The 6,845-nt window shown below is 49.1% G+C and overlaps 1 pseudogene; it reads left to right on the plus strand.

Annotated features, from left to right (window-relative positions):
* The first annotated feature begins 2,238 nt into the window (after positions 1-2,238).
* Positions 2,239-6,741, plus strand: LOC131483842 (keratin, type II cytoskeletal 3-like; annotated as a pseudogene).
* The last annotated feature ends 104 nt before the right edge of the window (positions 6,742-6,845 follow it).

Raw genomic sequence — 6,845 nt, forward strand, 5'->3', positions numbered from 1 at the left:
GTGAGCTATTCCCATGGTGCTGTCTATAGAGGCAAGGCATGGTGTTAGGTCCATGCAGATGCTGAGGTGTGGGGAAATGTGTATTCCAAGCCCAGTGTAAGCTCTTACTGGAAGCAGAAAGAACTCTGTAAACTCTAGTGCCCCTGACCTTGCCTGACTTTTTCCCTTCCTTCTTTCCACCTCGTGTGACTAGAAGGTACTCAGGTCTCTCACACAGGGTCAGATGGCAATGGATCCATGTCTGACACCCAATCATGACTTCCTTTCCTTCTAGGGGAGATACCACAGCAGCCCTAAGGTGCTCCAGCTCTCCTAACCTCTCTGTTGGGAAGGCCTTCTGGCATCCCTCCCACTGTAGTGGGTCCTTTTCCTTGGCTCAGGTTCACCAGAAACCACCAGATTCTGATCTCTCCTTGTAGCTAGGGTGGCTTTTGCTATTACCCCAAGTGTGGAGTTCTTAATGAAATCACTTTTTTTTTTTAATTTTGAGGACAATGCAGCCTCTCTCCCAGCTCCCAAGGTGGTCAGGTTGCCACAACAAGCATCCAAGGTGAGATTAAGAGGGCTTATGAAGATAAGAGAATGTGAGAGTTCAAGGGAGGTTCAAGGCCTTCTGATGAGTCGGGTCCCTTCTCCCACCCATGGGCTATCTGGTTGCATTTCCTGTGCACTTAAAATGGGTTTGATACACAGCTGGAATATTTAGCAGAGAGAGAAACCATCCACACAAATGGCAGCTAATTTACCAGTTTTTGTCTTAAAACCGTATTCTGAACTCACGTGTGCCAGGCTCAGTCCTGAGCTTGGGGTAAGAGACAATCTGGGTGGGAGGAATGTCCTAAGGGAAAAGGCTTTCTTGTCCAGTGTGACAATGGAGGTGGGACACACACAGGGACCCATATAGAAGGGCAGTAGCAGAAGCAGGAAAAGCTGGGCAGCCATTCATTGTACAAAACTTGGGCCCAGGTGCAGTGCTGGGTGATGGGGGCACTGTTGCACCAGACAGATAAGACCCCCCCGCCCTTGCCCATGGTGTCTATTGTTGAGAGGGCAGGGCTGCAGCCTTCATGCAGGAAAGAGGGAGGAAGGAATGGAATGCAGGTAGCAGAACCCACAGGAGCCTGAAAGGGGGAGGCTTTCTGGAAAGGGAACCGAGGAGGCACCTTTGAAAGGGGAAGAAACCTGGCATGGGAGTGAAAAAGGGGATGTGGAGGCTCCCAGGGCAGTGAGTTGAACAGGAGCAATAAAACCATGCAGGGAGCCACAGGGAGACAGAGGAGGCAGTAGAGATCTCTTGGTCACCCCAATAGTGAACACTGTTAATGCTCAGATGAATGTCTTTGGTATTGAGTCCACAGCCTCTGGGTCAGTCTGGAACATTCTCACCCCTGTGACTGGGGTAGCAGAGGTGCTGCTTGTAGAGCCAGGGATGCACCAGTAGAGGCTCTCTGGAGAATTCCATGGGGACACACTGTGAGATTTGTAGGTGCTACAGTTAGGAGGGAGCCCACTTTCCACTCTGTCTTCCCAAACTCTTCCCAGACTCCTGTGTAGAGTTCGTTCTGGGAGGCAGACAGCACAGTGACACCAGTGGACGCCCAGAGTTTTGGGGGAATGAAAAAGCCACAGAGTCACCCAGTTGAACCTGCTGCCTCCTGAGAAGCTGGTGCCTGGGGCCCTGGGACTGAGCCATGCCTGGCAGGAGCCAAGCTCATTCATCAAGGGAGGGCCCTGGTTCAGTAGTGCGCAAAATCTGTAAAAGGCTAATTACAGGAAAGACTTGAAATAGAGACTCTGGGATTACAGCGAAAGAAATTGGTGTGGGAATTAGTTGTAGCCAGAGAATGAAACCTTGGAAATCATCCAATTAATGAACCAGTTCACTGGGACCTATAAAAGGGGTCACCTATCTCCCTGTGTCAGAAGGTGCCCTTTCTTCAGAGACGTCTGAACCAGGACATCTTCCTGTGCCCAGAGAAAGTAATGAGCCAGCAGTCCAGCAGGCTGTCCCAGGTCACCAAGGGCTCAAGGGGTCGCTCTGCTGTCGTGGCATCCAGCCAGGGCTGTATCAGCCCCACCAGGTCCCACTCAGCCTCGCGCTCTGGGGGAGGCAGTGCCTCCACAGCCTGTGCCATGATAGGGGGTGCCTTTGGCAGCCAGAGCATGTAACAGCCTTGGGAGGAGAAGGAAGGTCTCTCTCAGTGTGGCCAGATGTGCTGTCCAGGCTGGGGGCTCTGATGGGGTTACTCAGGTGTCTTTAGAGGAAGCCTGTGTGGGGCTGGAGGAAGGGGCAATGGAGACAGATGTGGTTTTGGAGGTATTCCTGGTGGATCAGGGGGCCTTGGGGATTCAGGGGGCTTTCCCTTCAGCATCCAGGAGGTGATCATTAACCAGAGCCTCCTTCAGCCCCTGAACATGGGAATCGACCCTCTAGATCAGGAGGGTGAAGACCAAGAGAAGGAGCAAATCAAGATGTTCAATGACAAGTTTGCTTCATTCGCCAACAAGGTGAGGGCTCATGGTGGGGAAGAGGTCTGAGAACACGAAGTCTGGGTTGGGGCAGTGGGTCTGCTCATGAGCTGGAGGCTGGGTAGGCCATGTGGTCTCCTCCCTTGTTGACCACAGGTGTGGTTCCTGGAGCAGCAGAACAGGGTACTGGAGACTAAGTGTGCTTCCTGCAGGAGCAGTCGGCCACCTCCAAGGCCAGCACCAATGACCTGAAGCCCTTCTTTGAGTCCTACACCAGCTGCCTGCGAGCCCACCTGGACAGGCTGCTGAGTGAACTGCATCAGCAGGATGGAGCACAATGCAGAGCACAATGCAGACTCTTGTGGAGGAATATGAGAGGAAGTGAGTGAAGTCTAGGTGATTGTGGTGCAGGTCAGGAGGTGTGGAGGCTTTCCAGCCAGGAAATTGTTGGTGTATGTCCTCAAGGACCTGAGTCTGTAGGCCAAAGGATGGGGTATCAGGTTGGGGGTCTGATGACAGGAGGATCTGCTCTCTTTTGATATTTGTGTTGGTGGCAAGGAGAATGAGGTGTATGTCATAGCATGGGCATCTAGGGAGCTCCTTTAGACACAGGAAGATGTCAGGCACTCTAGCATTAACAACAGTGGATCTCATCATTTGTTGTTTACCAGAATCACTTTGGGAGCTTTATAACTTCAGAATGTCCAGGTTGCACTCATGACTCATTGGTTTTCTGGGCATTGGAGCCAGGCATTGGTAGCTTTTATAGAGCCCCAGGTGATTTCAACGTACTTACAAGAGTGAGGACCAGTTAGAGAATGTGTTTGTCCTGGGTGATGAGGGAGATTCAAGGGGAGGTAGGACACAGATGGAGAACGGAACAGCTGGGAGCTTCAGGGGCAGATGGAAGGTGGCCTTGGGAGTGACAATGGGTCTTTGTTCATGAGGATGAGACTGACTTCCTGCAGTGGAGAATCCAGAGACCTCTATGAATGTGGTGTCCAAGGACACCAGGGGTTATGTACCAGTTCCACCACACGTTTTATCTCCTTTTTGTGTGTGTGTTAAATATAATTTATTGTCAAATTGGTTTCCATACAGCACCCAGTGCTCATCCTAAAAGGTGCCCTCCTCAATGCCCATTACCCACTTTCCCCTCTCCCCCACCCCCCCTTATTTCCAATACCCTGTAGTGTCAGAAACGGGGTGCCAATGTGCTCTTAAAGGCCCTACCATCATAATAAAGCATGACACTCAACTGGCTTTAGCCTGGTTTTATCCAGAGAATAGCCACCTGCAGCCCTGCCCCAGGTTATACACTAGCTCCTGGAAAAAACACCTTTCCCTGGGCACATGTGCACATACCCTTGGCTCAGCCACCCTTAAGCATGACCTCCTTCCTTTCTCATAGGTACGTGGATGAGTTTAACAAGTGCTCAGAGGCAGAGAATGAGTTCACAGTTCTGAAGAAGATGAGCAGGCCAGTGGGGAAGAACAAGACAGCACAGGGAGGAGATGGCATGAGGGAAGGGGGAATGGTGGTGCGTTCCCAGGGATGTGAGACTGGAGAATACTTTGTCCCGAGCAGGATTCTAAGTGTTAATGACCAGAACCCAGGACAGTGCCAGCCTTGAGTCTGAACCTACGCCCTGAGGGTTTTCTTTCTGTAGCTAAGATATCTCTCAAGTGTGTTTGGTTTATCAGTTGCAAAATGGCTTTAAGCCAGTCCTTACATATTACAGTTTATTGCCAACTATTAAAAATTACAAAAATCGATAATAAAGATCTTTTCTAACACTGAGCTTAATTGTCAAAACTCTCTACTGCAAGTGTAATGTCTGGTTTAAGTGATTTTTGCTCCCACAACTACATAAGCATGGTATCTTTTTTAAAAATGCTTATTGATTTTTGAGAGAGAGAAAGAGAGAGCGAGAGAGCAAATGAGCACAAGTGGGGGATGGGCAGAGAGAGAGGGAGACACAGAATCCAAAGAAGGCTCCAGGCTCTGATCTGTCAACACAAAGCCTGAAGCAGGGCTGGAACCCACGAACCGTGAGATCATGACCTGAGTCGAAGTCAGATGCTTAACCGACTGAGCCACCCAGGTGCCCCAGTATCAATATTCTTAAGTGCAATGGTAATGAATGAGAGCAATACTAAAGCTAAGAAGGCTGGTTCTCTGTTTTTTTACTTTCGGGATGTGGATACTTCCTGCACGACCAAAGTGGACTTGGAAATAAAAATGGAGAGTCTGACCAGTGATGTCAACTTCCTGAAAGCCCTCTTTGAGGCAGTAAACACCTCTACACTATCCTGTAGGGTGGAAGCCACAACATGTGGTGTCAGAACTTGCTTGATTCTGGGCATTCAGCTTCCTTTGTGAAATCTATTTGGCAGCAAACATTTGCAAAGTCTTTCCCATCTTTATCCCTATTTCTTTTCCATTTTTTCAATTTTATACCTCCTTGGTAATATTGCTTATGTTCTCCTTCCCCTGGCTCCAAGCTTTCAGAATCTGCAGCCCATATCTTTAGAATCTCCATGTACATAGCCTCTCAATGGAAATCCTCGGGAGAGTTAAGGGAAATCCCTCACTGCCTGCTGGGAAGTTTCTTGCTGCCTGGTTTCTGGGTCTCTGTCTTGTCCCCTTCCTTTCCCCCCAGTAAGATTTAGTTTTCTAGATCTCACAACGTTCCGAAGCCAGTGCATGGAAGGTTTAGGGCATCCCAGAGAGAAGGCAACACTGTGCAATGGTGTGCTCCTGTGGGCATATAGGAGTACAACCAGGTGCTGTCAGAATCCAGTGATATGTCTGTTATCCTGTCCATGGACAACAACTGGCATCTGGACCTGGACAGCATCATCAGCGAGGTCAAGGCCCAGTAGGAGGAGATCACCCAGGGGAGCAAGGCTGAGGCTAAGAGGCTGTACCGGGTCAAGGTAAATAAGGGTGACTGCATCAGTCTAGACTCACCCAGGGCTCCTGCTCCTTCACCTCCAGCCCCTCCTGGCCCCATCCCAGATAATGCACATTTTGTTCAATGGGAAACCCACTGAAATAACTTTCGCAAATATCCATAATTTGCAGTACATTTCATTCTACTACCCGATATCTTTAGGGGCAACTGTGATTTTTAGTTAAGCAATACTTTTCATTCTAAATGCCTGCTGGACCTCCATGTAATGTTAGGACTTTCTGGATTAACTGCACTTCTATTCTCATTTTATTTTATTTTTTCATTTTAGGTGGGGGCAGAGGGGCAGAGGGAGAGAGAGAGAGAATCTTAAGCAGACTCCATTCTTAGCATGGAGCCCAATGGAGAGCTCAATCCCACGACCCAGGAATCATGACCTGAATTGAAATTAAGTCAGACACTCAACTGACAGAGCCACCTAGGCTCCCCCTATTCTCCTTTTAACACACATGTATTTGAGGGTTAGAGATAATCTCTCCCTATCTGCTCCACACCTTCTAGCTTGGGAGGCTGCAGACTATAGCCAGCTGGTATGGCGTTGACTTGAGGAGCACCAAGAATGAGATTGCAGAGCTCAAAAGGATGGTCCAGAGGCTGTGGGCAAAGATTGAAGGCACCAAGAAGCAGGCAGGTGTGGCTCCCCAAAGCCTAGGATTGTAACTCTGATGCTGGTGGGGTATCTGAACCTAGCAGGCTGGAAAGCCTTTCAGGTCCTCATTGGAACCTACAGGGGCTTCCCAGGATACACCATACAGAGCTATGGCTTCATGTATGTTACCTTTACTCCCAGCCATCATCTTCAAGATAGAATGGTCTTCCCTCATTTCATTGGGTGTGGCCCCAGACTCCATGAAATATGTGGCATTGAGTTTCTGGGGTCTCATACCATGGAGAATGAGATTTAAGAGATTGGGAAGCAGGTGACCAATATCTCTGAGTAAGGATTCAAATAACCACTGGAATTTCCTAGCATAGTGTAGCCACATGGATATGAATGATATGGGCAGAAGAGGTTAGCATGGTTAACAACACAGCACACAGCTTAGAAGTTTTCATTAAGACAGTTGGAGGGAGACCTGTGGTCGCCTGCTATGTGCCCAGGTGGGTTTAAAGATTGAGCCCTTCTCTTTTTTCTCCTCCCATTTCAGAATACCAGCCTTATCTCCTGTGTGACTACCAGGAGCTGATGAATGTCAAATTGGCATTGGATGTGGAGATTGCCACCTACCAGAAGACGCTGGGTGGCGAGGAGTGCAGGTGTGTGGGAACTCTGGCCAAGACAAGGAGGGCAACTTGAGAATCAAGTTTCTAAGGATTGTATGGTCCTTGGCTGGACACAGTGGTAGGGAACAAAGGAGGGTCTTAACAAATGCTCGCTTAACTGAATTATACTGCCTAGCA

Source organism: Neofelis nebulosa, chromosome 8 (assembly GCF_028018385.1).
Source record: "Neofelis nebulosa isolate mNeoNeb1 chromosome 8, mNeoNeb1.pri, whole genome shotgun sequence".
In the NCBI taxonomy this organism is placed as follows: Eukaryota; Metazoa; Chordata; class Mammalia; order Carnivora; family Felidae; genus Neofelis; species Neofelis nebulosa.